The sequence below is a fragment of the Dryobates pubescens genome, chromosome 9 (assembly GCF_014839835.1).
Source record: "Dryobates pubescens isolate bDryPub1 chromosome 9, bDryPub1.pri, whole genome shotgun sequence".
In the NCBI taxonomy this organism is placed as follows: Eukaryota; Metazoa; Chordata; class Aves; order Piciformes; family Picidae; genus Dryobates; species Dryobates pubescens.
Window position 1 is genome coordinate 30,687,875 of NC_071620.1, and position 16,595 is coordinate 30,704,469.

Consider the following 16,595-nt stretch of genomic DNA (forward strand, 5'->3'; position numbering starts at 1 on the left):
AAATTATTTTCAATAAACTAAAGTGCCCAATTTTTTCTCTAAGGAATATATTTAGCCCTCTGCAGACATGGTGCATAACTAATTAGTGAGAGAGGATGCCCACACATGCAGGTCAAAGGCTGAGAAGCAAGAGTAGTATGAAATCAACCTTTCCCACCTATGTGAGCAAGGAATTACACTCATCTGAGGCTAACTAGAAATGAGCTCTATCCCTTTATTTAATGAAGACTCAAGAATAAAGAAATTTATATCCAGCTAATTAATTTTAAACCCTGCAATTAAAAGTATGATAACAGTGATCTAATTTGGGAAAGCAGAAATCGATCTGCAAGAAGATCAGCTAGAGTGCAGCCAAAGATACCATCAAAACCTACTGAAGATATGAAAACCCCCAGGAATATCTCCAACAGAATTTGGATAATGCCTCTTGATGTTGAAATAGAATAGACTAGAACAGACTAGACTAGACTAGACTAGACTAGACTAGAATGGAATGGAATAGAATAGAATAGAATGGAATAGAATAGAATAAACCAGGTTGGACTTCAAGATCATCGTGTCCAACCTATCATCCAACACCACCTAATCAACTAAACCGTCAGTGACACTGTTTCATTTGTTCATAACTTAGGAAAGATTAGCATGCAGTTGTCAACAAATAAGGCTTTCAGCAATAAATAATGCTTTGGAATGATAAATTCTGTTCATGATCAATGCATTCTTTCTGTGTAGGGTACAGAAGAAAAAGAATAAAAGCTATCCTTTAACAGGTGTGAGCTATTGAGAAGATACCTTGGAAACTACACTTCTCCCCCAAAACTTACACAGTTAAAGCTGAATATATATGATGGATTGAGGTTAAGTGAATGAATTTATAGTACACATCCACATAATACATTTTTTATATAGTACATGGGCAAAGGGTTCTGATAGAGAACATTTTACTACAAGGTACCATTCATGATAGACTAGAGAGTGTAGCCTTTTTCAAGCTTAAATGTTACTTCTCAGTCAAATGCAGGCAGTGCATAATATAATTGTGGGGTTATGTGGAGGGCTTATTTTAGGGCTGCTGTAAAGCTACATTAGGCAAAGGTAGAAAACCACTAAAATCTACACCGAGTCTTTTACCAAAACAGTGATTGACCTATGGCAACTGTAGACAGATACATTTTTAATGTCTGCTGCTCTACAGCTAAATAATATCCCCAGGTTATCTTAAGTATCTGCGATTAAATTAATCAAATATTGATGACCATGACTTTGGACTTGAAAATATGGTGGAGGAACTGGCAAAAAGAGAAACAGATTGCATGTGAATGGACAAATTCATCATAATGTCACTGAATACCTAGGGAGCGGAGTTCAAGCTGATTTATTGCAACATTGTTTATCTTTTTTTTTTTTTTTCTGGCCACTGATCAGGCTTAGGGTAAAGTAATCTCATTGTGATCTCCAGTCAAGTAGTGAGAGTGACACTGCTACTTCACAGGCACAGTTTTTATACATTTTGCCCTGCTGCTGGGTAACGCAGCTTTTCGCGACTGCCGGCTCTGTTGGTTCATACTTGTCAGTGTCCAGAGCTGTGGGACTTCAGCAGAAGCCACAGCAGAGAGATATCCTGAAAATTTCAGCAGAAGGAAGCATGTGTCTACTTGCAAGATAATGCAGGCTGCATCATGCAGGCAGTGCTGTGTACTCAGAAGACTTGTAGGCAGATCCCTGGGCAGGCTGGAGATTTGGTCAGGATGAACCTCATCAAATCCAACAAAGATAAGTGTAGAGTCCTGCATCTGGGGAGGAATAATAATAATAATAATTAATAATAAACCAGGTTGGAAGAGACCTTCAAGATCATCATGTCCAACCCCTCAACCAATCCAACCCACCTAATCAACTAAACCATGCAACCAAGCACCCTATCAAGTCTCCTGCTAAACACCTCCAGGGATGGTGACTCCACCACCTCCCCGGGCAGCCCATTCCAATGGGCAATCACTCTCTCTGTATAGAACTTCTTCCTAACATCCAACCTAAACCTCCCCTGGCGCAGCCTGAGACTGTGTCCTCTTGTTCTGGTACTGGCTGCCTGGGAGAAGAGACCAACATCCGCCTGTCTACAATTTCCCTTCGGGTAGTTGTAGAGAGCAAACCCCATGCATCAGTACAGGGACTGACCTGCTTGAAAGCAGCTCTGTTGAGAGGCATCTGGGAGTGCTGGTGGACAAGCAGCTCACCATGAACCAATGATATGCCCTTGTGGCCAAGAGTCCAATGGTATTTGGGGGGTGTTAAGAAGACTGTGGCCAAAAAGTTCAGGAAGGTTCTCCTCCCATCTACTCTGCCCTGGTGAGGCTGCATTCTGAAATATTGTGTACAGTTCTGGGTTCCCCAGAGAGACAGAGAACTACTGGACAAACAATGGAGGGCCACAGGGAAGATTAGGAGTATCACACAATCATAGAATGGTAGGTTGGAAGGGATCCCAAGGGTTATCTGGTCTAACCTTTCTAGGTGATAGCGTAATTAAATGAAATGGCCTAGGACCCTTTCAAGCTGAGTAGTAAAACTGACCAGCGTAGGGGAATCCATTACTTCCCATGGGAGATTATTCCAATGCCTAGCCATTCTCACTGTGAAAAATTTTCCTCTGGATTCCAGTTGGAATCTCCCTAGGGGTAACTTGTACCCATTATCCTTTGTCTTTTCCATGTGACTCATGACAGAGAGAGTGTCAAGGAGCAAAGGGTGTGACATCACCATTCCCTGGATTCAGCTTGTGGAATTATCACAGGACCAGTCTCAAGTTCTTGGTGGCAGGTGGGGGCAGACGTTGAAAAGGGGGTCCCTCCAAGGCAGTGGTGGTGGCAATGGAGAAGTGCAGAGTTGGCAGAGAGGTGCAGGTGGAGGGAGGTGTCCAGGACATACAGGTGGTGTGGAATGGTGGTGGGAGCTGGGGGCACAGGTGGCGCAGACCTGGTGGACTGGTGTGGGTGATGAGGAGCAGCGAAAGTGGTGTAGTGCAGAGGGAGTGGTGCAGCAGGGAGACATTACCAGGCACCCATCATCCTCTGTGAGGCAGGGGTGGTGCCTTCAGCTGTACAGAGGGCAGTAGACACATTGGCCTTTCAGTGGAGCTGTTGCAGTGCTTTAGAAATAAGAAAAGAAGTTCCTGCCCCCACAGAAGCAACCTTTTTAACACCATCAGGATGTGTCACACCCTGTTTGAAGGAATAAAGCAATTGGTATCTCACAGAGGATGATGATGCTTCTGCACACTCAGACCTCTCACTCTTGCTTTTTGCCATCTTGCTTGTGTGGTAAAGGCTCCCCAGTATCTGTGCTGTATGGAGAGAAGTCCTGTGCTCCAGCTGCCACTTTGAGTAGGTGTCTGGCTGCTGGACAAGGGGCAGGCAGCCAGACGCAGTGCTGGGCAGGGATGGGAAGGGACGGAAGGAGCCAGGAGTGGCTGGGTTGGGACTCTGATTCATCCATAGCACCTGAGCATAGTAAGAGTGAGCAGCAATGGATGGCAGCATAAGAGCTAATTTCTCCTTAGGAGTAATGAATGAGTATGAACTGATGTGTATTCTCCAGTTTGTAGTTTATAAAATAAACTAAGAAAAAACTTTAACGGTACATTAGAGTAGGAATGGAAGGAACACTTCCAGCAGTGTTTATTAAAAAAATGAAGGGAATAAAGACCCAGAGAACATCATAGATGTTGGTTCCTCATTTATGAAAAGAAAAGAAAAAATGTTTTGTTTTGAATTCAGAGGAAAGGCAGAAGATGAGAGCTGAGAGAAAGGGCTGTGTCTCCTCTACACCTCTGTGTGTGACTCCAGAGGGCAGCTCCAGCCAGCAGCAGGTGATGATACCTTCTCTTTTGTACCAGAGGGCCTGCCCAGCGTGGGCAGGTGCAAAACTCTTCTGCGTGGTTTCTGATATTTCCCTCACAAAGAGCCTCTTTCTTATTAGAGTCTGCAGTTACTGTTTTTCTTTCTGATTAAAACATGCTCTTGGGAGTACAGGCTATTTGTGCTGTGCACTTAATAACCTTTCTACTGCACAGTGGTGGTGAAATGTCAAGACTGATAAATACTGTGAAGTGAACCCCCAGAAGACAGGCTGGATACTGCATCATTATTTTCACCATCCAGGGTAGTCTGGACAAGCCTTTTGAGTATTGATTCATGTAACTTCCCTATAACCTATGCAGGTATGAGTGCATGAATGTTTGTCCAATGCTATAGTCATTTCTTACAAAAAAGTAGAATATCACATGTTCCATACCTTAAATGAAGTGCATTTGGAAGAATTTGAAATGGTAAAGATTTTCCATATTGCTGAGATTTTTTTCCTACTTCCATTGAGAGGATAACATTTCCTCAAGAATCAAGCAGTTTTTCTCAGCAATTCAATTTTTAAATGATTCTGGAGGGTAAATTTCTTCTAGTGTCTTAGCAATTGTTACCATTTAGCATTTTTACTTCTCCATTTCACTTTTAAAATGGAGAAGGTAAGAGATATGGAAGGCAGAGAAAAATCAATGGGTGAGAGGAAAAGAATGGAGTGAAAAAAAAAAATACAAACCAACACAAATTAATTAGGATCTAAAATAGAAAAGAAAGGCTATTTCTAATAGTAATATGGGGAGAGGCTGTATATTCAAGGTGAGAAACCTGGCTGGAATGAAGAGTTCCTATCACACTGCTTTAATTGAGTTTTAAATGTAAGGTTGTAACACACCTGATGTTTATTTTTTATTTCTTCACCTAGCAATGAAATTAAGTGATCAGTTGCTGCAGTTGGCTTACTTTGTCTTATTTCCTTAGCATATAAAAAATAATTTTCATCAAGAGCCATGGCTTTGGGAAACTCGTGTCAGCTACCCATCTCTCAGATATGAATAAAACACTGAGAATAAGATTTATGGAGGTTAGACATTACTGCTTAATTGCAACAGTCTGGCTGGAAAGTCCTCAAAATAACTACACTGTTAAGTCAGACCAGATAGTCTAATCTATGAAGAGTAAAAGCATTGAGAATATGGTCTTTTAGGAAAGACTCATGGCTTCTCCAAAGGGGAATCCTGTCTCAGTAGCCTGATCAAGCTCTCAGAAAGTGTCACTGAGCATGTCAATAACCACGGGGATAAAGTATGTCCCTGGGGACATACTATGGAGTATCCAAAAGTTGTTAAGGCTCCACACAGAAGTTATCATGGAAAATAAGTTGGTGTACATTTGAGGAAAGCATAAATTGTGGGGTGAAACTTGGCAAAAGGACAGAAAACAAACAGCTGTTGTTAAAGGTGACCTTTCTGGACTGTAAGTTTGCTTACTCAGGGTCAGTGCTAAACCCGGTTTTGTTCAGCACCTTCATCAATGATGTGATGGTAGGAATTCACACTGCAATCTCCAGGGCTGAAGCTGGCACTAAGCCAAATACCAAACACCATGCTCATGGCAAGGAACTTCACAAGGACCTTAGAACACAAAGTGTGAGGCTTAAAAGGTGACAAAGGAGTATTAATGAAGATAAACATGAATGAATGCATCTGGAAAAAAAAGTTAATCTAAATGAGTTTACTGCATGGTGTTAAACATAGAGATGACAGGTATGCTTCAGGAAAGACATCATAGATGTCACTGAAATCACAGGCTCAGCATGCAGCAGGAAACAAAAAATGTTGGACATTATCAGGAGGGAAGATGGAGGGAATTATACAAAAGCTTAATTCACTCATGTCTTGAATGTGATATATACTTCTGATCTCCACATCTCCAGAAGGATATCATGTAGCTGGTGTGGAGGAGGGTGACACAATCTTCGCAGAGATGGAGTAGCTACTTTACCAGGAGACACTAAAAAGTTTGGAACTGTTCAGTGTGAAGAGACAGCTGGGTTAGGGAGGATGTGATCAAGGTTTATGTGATAAAAGCTAGTGGATAAGGCAAATACAGAACTGCCCTTCATTGCAGTCAAGAGCAACCAGACCTTAGAACATTTAAAGCTAGTAGGAGATTGTTTTAAAACAGATGAAAAAAAATGTCTTTACACAGTTCATGAGGTTTTACAACCTGTTGCCATTTGAGCTATGAAGGCAGAAAATATGACCAGGTTCATGAAAGAATTAGAGGAATTAAGGGGCATCAGATCTCTGCTAAGTGGAGTAGTCATTAATGTGTCCTGGCGCATCCCTTAAACAGTCTTTCTGGATGCTCAGGGAATGCAAGAAGAACAGATCACAAAATATGGCCAACATCATGGTTTTTTGTAAATGGCGCTGTTCTTTTGACAGTGTTGGACAATGAATCATAGAATCATGGAATCCAGGTTGAAAGGGACCCCAAAGATCACCTGGTCCAGCCTTTCTGGGCAATAGTGAAGTTAAAACGAGATGGCACAGCACTCTGTCAAACTGAGTCTTACAACTGTGCAGTGCAGGAGAATCCAATACTTCCCTTGGGAGATTATTCTAGTATCTAACTGTTCTCATGGTGAAAAATTTTTCTCTGGAGTCAAAGCTCTATACATCATTAGCTTTCCCCAGCAAGTATTTTTGGCATTTTAGAAGCAAAAATAACAAGATGTAATTAGGATATGAGGAATTTTTCAGTTATTCTGTTCTTTTTTTCTGGTCTAATGGTGCACATTTGTAATGTCAGAGCAGCAATGATTACACAAAAATAATATGTTAAATTTATAATGCTGTGTTTTCTCAAGAAGCAATACTTCCACATTGTTTCTATCAGCAAAACTCTTCCCAGATGTTTCTGTGACTACATCAAATTGCATTTGGAAAAATAAGCCCTTCCTAGCTTTGAATGCAGCCCAGAATCAAAACCCAAGGAGATTCAAAGCTTGAGCTTCTCCTTCAACCTTGAATTTCAGGGACAGAAGGTGTTCAATTTTAAGGTTATGATTCATACTAGTTTCCACTGAACTGCTTCTAGTCATTCTTAAAATTGAACTGAGTGTAGTTTAACACAAAATTCTCACTCATTCAGAACAGCTTTTGTTGATTTTAACTTTTCTATTAGAAGAAAGAGGAACAAGATACAACCGATGATATGGCAACCACAACATCAGCTATGGTTTATAACGCTACTCAAGCTTATCATAACAGAGGTTTTTCTCTTGCTTCTGTTCATGATTGCAGCAAAACTTCCAAGGACATCCAGAAGCACAGACTGGGGTCTTGAGTTTTTAGTAAAGTCAAGGCAAAGAGAAAGCAGATGTGAAGGTGACTTTGGGACTTCACTGAGGAGATCATCACAGAGCATGGAGAAACTCAAATACAAAGTGGGCATAGAAAAGCTGGCACTGGGGTTAACCAGATCACAGAAAGTCATTTTAGGGAGGAGATGAGTTGCGGAAGGCCTTGGAAGTGAAATGAAGCATGCTATACAGAGAAGGAAGCCACTGAAAGAGATGAAGAGAGATTTGATAACTGTCAGCCTGACAGTCTAGGAAAGAGGATAGCAGCTTTCTAGAAAGGTGAGACTGCTTTTATTTGTTAAGGTCAAGAGAAGGAACACTAATGTTCAAGACTGAAAGTTTCTGATCTGAATGAAAGGGTCTAAGAGCTTTTAAGCAGAAAATACAAGCTTGCATCAAGGCAAAGCCTAGATGTGGTACTTCAGCACAATGCTTGAATGGAAGATGTCTTGCAGATAGAAGATTCAATGGCACACCAATGGTCTCGGTGGTTTCTGTAGTGACCAAGGAAGGTGATCTGAGAAGGACCGGAAGAAGAAATCTGGAGGTCTTTTACAGCAATGCTGAAATAAAACTGATGTAGCATATCCACAAGGAAATATTAAGGACACAAACTGAGACAAAGGCTAACAGATTTGAGGTATTTCCTATTTAAATATCTGATATTCTAATATAATGGCATGAGCCACATTTTGTACAGTTCCTTAAATTCCCATCTTCCCATCACTCAGTTTTAACTTTTACTTGAGATCCTGTTTACAGTCCTGGCTTTTCAGAGAGTTCTCAAACTCACCTATCCTTGAGTGAGAAAGTGTATCTTCATGTTCTAGAGTAATTTTGGTCTCTTGATTCAGGTAAGTAAAAATTAGGCTGTCTCAATGTGTGAGAAAATGATAAAGCTGCATTACATCAGTGGCCTTTCAGTGTTGTATTTAACTATCACCCAGATAGTTATAGCAACCATAAACTTATGGTTTATCTGCAATTGTTAATATTTGTCCCTTTCTCATTTAGTTAGAACATAGTAAGAGGAGGTGATTAAAAGTGTATTTCTTTTGATTTCTAACCATACCTTCCCACTGGAATAATTCTGGAGATAAGTATCTTGGAAACATACTTGTAGTCTGATATTATTTCCCGTTTGAGAGAGGCAGAATCATGATGCAATGCTATTTCTGTTCCTTTAAAGGCTACCTACTCCTGTTCTGGTAGCTTGAACAGGGTATGATTTATTCTGCACCAGTGGCTTCTCAAGAAGGTTCTGCTCTCTGGAGCAGACTTGTGTCACACTCATGACTGATGCAGAGAAGGCAGGAGGTGGATGCTTGCTAGCCTTATAAACAGCACAGATTTCACCATGCAGTTTTGCTCTTTGAATTGTATTTTTAATTGACAGAGACAGAGTCACTAGAAGAAAATTTGCAGTTGATGGTAGTTACAAGCTCCTGCAGTGTGGAGTGAGGTGATGAAGAGGCTCTCTGTCTTTGCAGCTACAAAATATGAACGTTCATCCAATGTATTGTTTTTCAGGTTTCAACCTGGTCTCATGAATCTAATTTCTTTGGCAGGAATAACAGCTTTCTTGCCAAATGTTGTTCTAGTAACCAACCCAAAATGAACTTTCAGTTCAGCTTGGTGAGTTTAAGTATTATGAGCCTTGAATTTGTTCACTAAATGAATAAAAAGTCAGAACTAACATTAAATGGAATCTCCATATATGAGCAGTCTAGATAAACAGATTTAAACTTGCCCAAACCATTGTGTCAATACAGACTGGCTTAGGCAACTGTACCCTTTTGTATCAGTACAGGAATACTGGAAAAGGCACATGTAATTGGGAATACAACTTCTACACAGGGAACAATGATAAAGTACTGCTATAATCCCCTTCATCATTATGTGTAGACAGCATATAAATAGCAGCCAGACAAAGCACTTGACTTAGAATATTTTAAAACATCATCATCACAAAATATAACCAAAGTAATGTATTCCTCAGGGATTGAATTTTTGGTTAGCAATTCACTGTACTTCCATCTCCCTCAACCCTTTCTTATTTTTGGGGTAAAAGAATGAGAGAGCTCTTGATAATGTGACTTTAAAAGCACATAATGTTGAAATGACAGGATAAAGCTGTCATTTATCCAGCCTCGATTTTGCAGCAAGAATGAATGGACCAAAATGTGTGATGAGAGGAGGCAATGTATCATGGAAGGGACAGTGAGATTTTCTCTGCTTCCCAATTGTCTATGTTACCCCATTCTTCCCTTTGCTCCATCAAGTGAGTGTTTAACTGACAGTCAACACTTGGATAAAGATCAGTGCTGAAGAAGATCTTGGATTAAGTTCTGTTTCTGGTATTGAAACCATCAGTGATGGCTCAGGATGTCTTTGACCATTCTATAAAAGCCCTCTCAATAATTCAGATCATTTCTCTGCCTTGTATCATTGATGAGTGCTGCTTAGAATTTGTTTAGATCTGGGCTCCCATCCATTCTGACAAAGGCTCACCCTGCATCCATTTAAAGTGACAGTTTTCAGACAACTTAGTTTTGCTTATTTAAGAGAATAAGATGAGGAATTTCCCACCCTACCCCCTACTCCCTCCGCCTTTTTTTTATCTTTAAGTCCTTTTCTTCTGAAAAGAATTGTCATGAACTACAGGCTCTATGGCTCTTGGAGAAATGACCAGAGAATAGTTAGAAGAAATACCCAGTTTTATGCATGGAAAGTTACAGAGATTGTGTAGGACCATGGGCAGTTATTGGAAAATATGAGTCAGCATTGACTGGAAGGAAACTGAGACAAGTTATGTGATGATATGATACCAAATGGCTGTCTAAACCTTACAGTTCATCACAATCATAATTTAGCAATTTTGTCTTAAAAACAGAGGCTAGAAGCATTATCTCCAGCAACACTGTCTAATGGTGGGCCAAAGCTGAAAGAGTAGAATAGAATAGAATAGAATAGAATAGAATAGAATAGAATAGACCAGGTTGGAAGAGACCTTCGAGATCATCACATCCAATCCATCATCCAACACCATTTAATCAACTAAACCATGGCCACACCTCCAGTGATGGTGACTCCACCACCTCCCCAGGCAGCCCATTCCAATGGGCAATCACTCTTTCTATGAAGAATTTCCTCCTAACATCCAGTCTAAACCTCTCCTGGCACAGCTTGAGATTGTGTCCTCTTGTTCTGGTGCTGGTTGCCTGGGAGAAGAGACCAGCCCCCACCTGTCTGCAACCTCCCTCCAGGTAGCTGTAGACAGCAATAAGGTCTCTCTTGAACCTCCTTTTCTCCAAGCTAAGCAACCCCAGCTCTCTCAGCCTCTCCTCATAGGGCTTGTGCTCCAAACCCCCCACAGTAAAACAGTTTTACTCTGCCTCATTCACTGACTTTATTCAATGTTTTCAGCTACACTGGGTGAGAGCCTGGTACATATTACCTTAGAAGACAAGGAAATTCTTGCCATTAGGTGCATCACACAAACTGGGCAACTTCTGAAATGAAGTGTAATCAGCTTCCAATAATTATCATCCCATCTGGTTAATGGTGAATTGTGGATAATTAACTTTAGGGATTAAATAGGCAAAATGTATGCTTCTAATTGCTTGTACTAACCAGGAATAAGGTAGCTAAAGTCATTTATGCAAAATCCTGAATGATACCAAGTGGAGCCAAAGTTAAGAGGATGTACAAATATCTACACCTTCTTGAATGTAGGCCTAAAGGTGCATGTGAGGTTACAGTTGTAAAATGTGACCACATTTTACACGTGGTCATGTATATCTATCTTCCCTGGGATCTGGGGAAGAATCTGGCTGCTGAACTGAGGCATCTGTCTTCAGGTGAACAGAAGTGATGCAGTTGTTTTCCTGTGCAGAACAAACCCAAAACACCTCGTTTAATATAATACGAAAAAGGCTTGTGATATCCTGTGTTCTTCAGACTAACCCTTAAATACCAGAGAGATCAAAGCATTGCAGTGTATTTTATCAACTTGCCTATATTCTGAATCTCTGAAATTCTATTTTCTCTTGTTCTTATTTGATTTATGATTTATTTTTCTCCCAGTATAAATCAGTTTCTGTTGTATGGATTCGTGGCAGGTATTCCATCTTGTTTTTCAATATACTATGTCTGCAACAAATACCTAGTCAGTCATGGATATATAAAATATTAATCATATGTGTTTGAAGGTATGTTGCTATAGCAATTATTTTAGTGTGAGGGAAAAATCAGCACATATCAGGGCAGGAATATGAGAACAGTAGGAATTACAAAGCTATAACACACATTACTGCATTGTAATGATATTATTTCCTAACTCTTCTGGTCCCCTGCTGACTAATTTTCGAGATAGAAGTCTTCAGCAGGGATTTCATAAATGACTGCAGCACAAAAGACGCTTGCAATATGAAGACATTGAGCAATCTGAAGAAAATAGTTTTTAAAGGGAAAGTAGGCAAACGTGCAAAACACATTTTCTTTATGACTTACCAGCTCCTCTCTCTTCCCTATTCCAATGTAATCTACCCTGAGGGGCTGAACATGACAGGGGTGAACAGAGGAGATTAGCGAAACTCATCTTAAGAAGAAATGCATGTAAAGCCGCAGAGCAGGAAAGCTGGGAGAGCTAGCAGAAGATATGGAAATGTAATTTCATATTGTATTACAAATCCAACTGGAAAATTTTAAAACCAAAGCTGAAAAGACATCGTCTCTGAGAGGACTGTAATTATCTGGGGGAGAAAGGAGTCTGCAAGTTATGGTCCGGTTCCCATCTGCAAAAAGAATGCGATGGTAAATTGAACTGATTTGGAATAAGGGCTGAAGCATAGTGTGAAAGTGGAGCTAGTTAGTCATGGATACACTTAGCTGGTATCAAGGCTGCTAATCCTCTGGGTGTGTTAGTATTGCTTTCAATGGGGGGGAAGGTAGGATTATGTACAAGTAATCCCAGTTTTAGTGGTTAACTCTTCGAGTTTGATGTTTTCCTAATGTAGATGTTTGCACTGTGTTTCAAAACATCCTGAACTACCCAGAACAAATCTTGCTTTTCTATGCTCTGTCTTTTAAATATTGAAATCTTGAGGCTCAACTATCATAATATCACTTTTTAATTTTTTTGATAAAATAAAGCAAAAATTCCCACAAACAAGCAAACACTGTGGTAAACCTTTGCATTTGTGGCATTGATTTAGTGTCTGAATGAGCAAGACAAAACGTTTATATCTGAATGGATGGGATCAAACAGTAAAGATCAGAGGGAATGGGCTAAGTGTCATGCCCATCCTTTCTTTTTAATTAAAGACAAACATAAGCTTTCAAGAAAAAAGAAGCTGCTCAATTGGTATTGTTTAATAACAAACAACCTCTACAGAGATGGATCCTTTCTTCACTGTTTTGTTGCACAGCAAAGCAACTAAAAAGCAAGAAATGACCGAAAAAAAACCCAGGAAAAATGAACTTCCTGAAGAAAAAAGCAAGCAGAAAGAGACTGCTTTCACTGAACATGTTTTCCAAGGTGGAGAAAGTTCTCAAAAGGGGCAGGAAGGAAGCAGATGAATTTTTGAAATACAAAAAAGTGTTTAAAAGGACACATTTTCTATTTCTGTCTCCTTGGGAAATGTGTGAAAAGAAGCTAAGCAGGATGCTTAATTTAAACTGTGCAGGCAAGGAGTATATCAGGAAAATACAAATACCTAAGCATTTGGAAATGAATAGTTGTGCTTCACCACTGAACCCTTCTGGTAAGCTGCAACATGCAGACAGATTTTGTTTTTCAGTTATCTAAGAGCCAAAATTCAAATACCTGAAAAACTCATTAGAGCTATCAGCAGTATCTAGCATTTGTATAGCACAAGATTAGGCTGCACTGCAAAGCAAAACTTCCCAGCACTTTATATTGCCAAGCTTGTAGCAAGAAATTCTGATATCACAAATGTATGGCCTTTTTATAAAGGAAAACATCTCAGCATTCAGAAGGTATCAGTTACTGAAAAAGGATATGGAAGTGTCAAGCATAAATACTAAATACTAAATAAAGTGGTTGATCTTAATAATTGGAATTTTGCAAGCAGTCTTGGCTGCTGAAACATGTGTGATCAGGGTCTGCTACATTTGGGAGGTGATTGTGCACAGTATATGTACACTGATCTAAGAACAATATGGATGGCAGCATTATGAGTTCCATTATTGCTGTCTCTATATATATTATTGTTGTTTACACACATACATACAACCTATGGAGATGGTGGAGCCACTATCCCTAGAGGTGTTTAAAAAGTGTAGACTTTGGGACATGCTTCAGTGGCCGTGGTGGTGGTGAGCTGATGGTTGGACTTGATCTCAGATGTCTTTTTCAACTATGATTTATGTACATACATACATACATACACACACACACACACACAGATGTGAGCTGAAATTTTCCAACAATACATTCCTAACTACCTTGTCCAAAACTTTGGAAAATACTAGTGTTTTCCAAATGTAAAAGCATGAATCTTGTATAGAAAGCACAAACTTTACAAGAGGTTATTTCTACATCTCTCTCTCTCAATTATCCCTCTCTCTTAGTCAGTTCCAAACATCTTGAGAATGCATCTTTCTCATATTTAATAGAAGGACACTTTTATTCATCAAGAAATTGATTTCCAGTGGCATTATGTCTGCTTCTATGCTAATACTGTGTTGTTTTGATGATCTTAGAGGTCTATTTCAACCTTAATAATTGTATGATTCTGTAAAGGCTTCACCCTTTAGGAACCCTCTGGAACTAATTGAGAGAAAAAATATGGTCCCACTGAAACTTGGAATTTTGCTACTCAGTTCATTAAAACCAGGATTTCACCTTCTGTGGTCAAGAAATGACTGAGCCCTTTAACCACAATATCTCTGTTCTGCCCCTCCACCACCACTGCAGGAACTGACCAGTGCTTGCGCTCAGTGTCAGATGGAGTGGATTCTGTTTATTGACTATTATTCCTGCGTCAGCTGAGTGTATTAAGTGAGAAGTGTGCTATGTTGCCTTATCACAAATGGCCTTTTAATGATCTAAGTAAGGATTTAAATTATCCAAGAACCTGGGAGAAAACATTTTAAATTTAAGACCCTTTTACTCAATTAAAACCTGACATGTTGCCATTGAAAACAGGCCAGGGGAAAAGTGATTCTACCTCTTGAGATTCACCACTTACAGGAAGAGATAATGGCATTTAAGGCACCCCAGGTACTGCAGACTTCAGAGGGTTCTTGGATGTCAGCTTCAGAATAGATTCTGACTGTGCAGCATCTCAAGTTGATCCTCCAGGCCTAAGAGTGTATTTGGTCACTGAACAAACTGGGTTACTGTGTCTTGGCTCCGTGCCATTCTGAAACATGGGGGAGGAGGTGAGCATGGGAGGAAAATTTCTGTGGCTGAAGAGATTTGTTCCACTTGAGTAAATAGTTTTATTTCTGCTTTTGGTTTGTTTGGGGTTTTTGTGGTGGATATTTCTGTGTGGTTTTGGTGGGGTTTTTTGGTTGGTTGGTTTTGGTTGTTGTTTGTTTCGCTTGTTAAACAAATGACCTTTGTTTAACAAAAAAAAAAAAACCAACTATGGTGCAATTTACTTCTATTTGAAAGCAAATCAAGTGAAATATCTTTATATTTGATACATGTAGTGTTTGAAAACTAGCAAGTAATCTGCCACTCAGAATTTGCTAAATATCCTATCAATAATGTGCTTCAAAAAACTTGGCTGGGCTGCATAGCTTTTCCATCTACCTCCTATGTGTCACTGAAAGGCTGAAGCATTACATAATTCCATCTACCATATTGAAAAAATACACAGTAAGGCCTTGGAAAAAATACCTTGGCAAAAAATCCCTGGTAGTTGAAAAAGTCATAGTCAAAACCTAACCACAAACATGCCACTCATATGCTCCATTCTTGGCTGCTGTGCCAGGGGTAGGATTGTTGTGCATGAGTTCTTCCTGGGAAGGCCAGGTTGTCCTTGCCCCCGTATGCTAGAGACTGCAATTCAGCATGTTTTTCAACCTAGATATGTCTGTGTCAGATGTCCTCGTTTTGTTTTTTGAAAGAATAAACAAAGCATCATCTGGATGCTTACTCAGTGCACAGGAGTATCAGTCCTCCCCTTTATCAATTTCCTCACTTTGCACATGATCTGGCTGCACATGATCTGGCTGCACAGGTCGGGTTGGCCAGATGACAAAATTTTGCAGGCAGCTCAGCAGTGAGGCATTGGAGACAACCAACCAGTTTCCCAGAGCACAAGACTAGAGGAGGTACAAAGTGCTGGCATTGGCTACATGAGTGCTGGCAAGCCTTTTGTGTGAAAGCTCATGAAGGTTCAGAACAATGACCTGTTCTTCATCAAACCTACTGCTGCCAAGTCAGAGACCTTCTAGCCATCTATTTGACTTATCCATTACAACTAAATCCATGTGTAGTTAACATCAGCTAATGGAAAAATTGAAGTGCTGTGTTTAAACCAAAGCAGTAACCTTTAGGGAGGTAGAGCATCTCTGTTTTGGAGTGATCTGGAGGAGCAGTGCCTGGCTGTCCTGTGCTGTGAGTCCTCTGAAATGCATCTTTCTTCACAGCCACTCTTTAACACTGGAGAGGACAGCAAGTTTTTCTTGCTTTTCTAATTCTGCAATACCTTTCATGAAATAAGTGCAATGTTCACAGAGATAAGGACACATGAAAACTAAATTCTTAAATTCTCCATCACTGTTCAGATAAATGTAGTTATTTGCAGCATATTCACAGATGTATGATGGTAGAAGAGGCATGAGGTTGGGTTGGGAAGCCAGGGGGACTGGAGCAGAAATGGTGCTTATGGCTTTATGTGACTCACAGTGGAAGTTCAAATGGAGAATGCTTGCCTGTAGGTGATTAGACAAATATTTAACTACCTTTTCTTCTTTTTATATATTTTGTTTGTTTTGTGTTATTTATTTAATTCATTTGTTTGGTTTTTTTTTTTTTTGAAACTCAGACTAGTTTATTTAATATAGCACTCAACTCTCATGCATGATAGTACTTTTTGTACACTAAATTACCTTTGAGAGTTGGAAAGGACAGCCTCATGAGAAATAATGATGAGGTTCTAAATTGTTAGATAGCTTTCTCGTGCAGTCATTAAAAGCACTTTCCAGGCTATCTCTGAGCCTTGAGTTTTGAAAAATGCCAGTATCACAGAATAACAGCAAATGGAGAGATGTTGAGATCTCAGCGTGGCATAATACTAATTTCTGCACAACATGATTTTGTTTATTAAATTTTCTACACCTATAGGATTTTCTATTCCATTCTATAGGAAAGAATATGTTCTTTATATTCTATA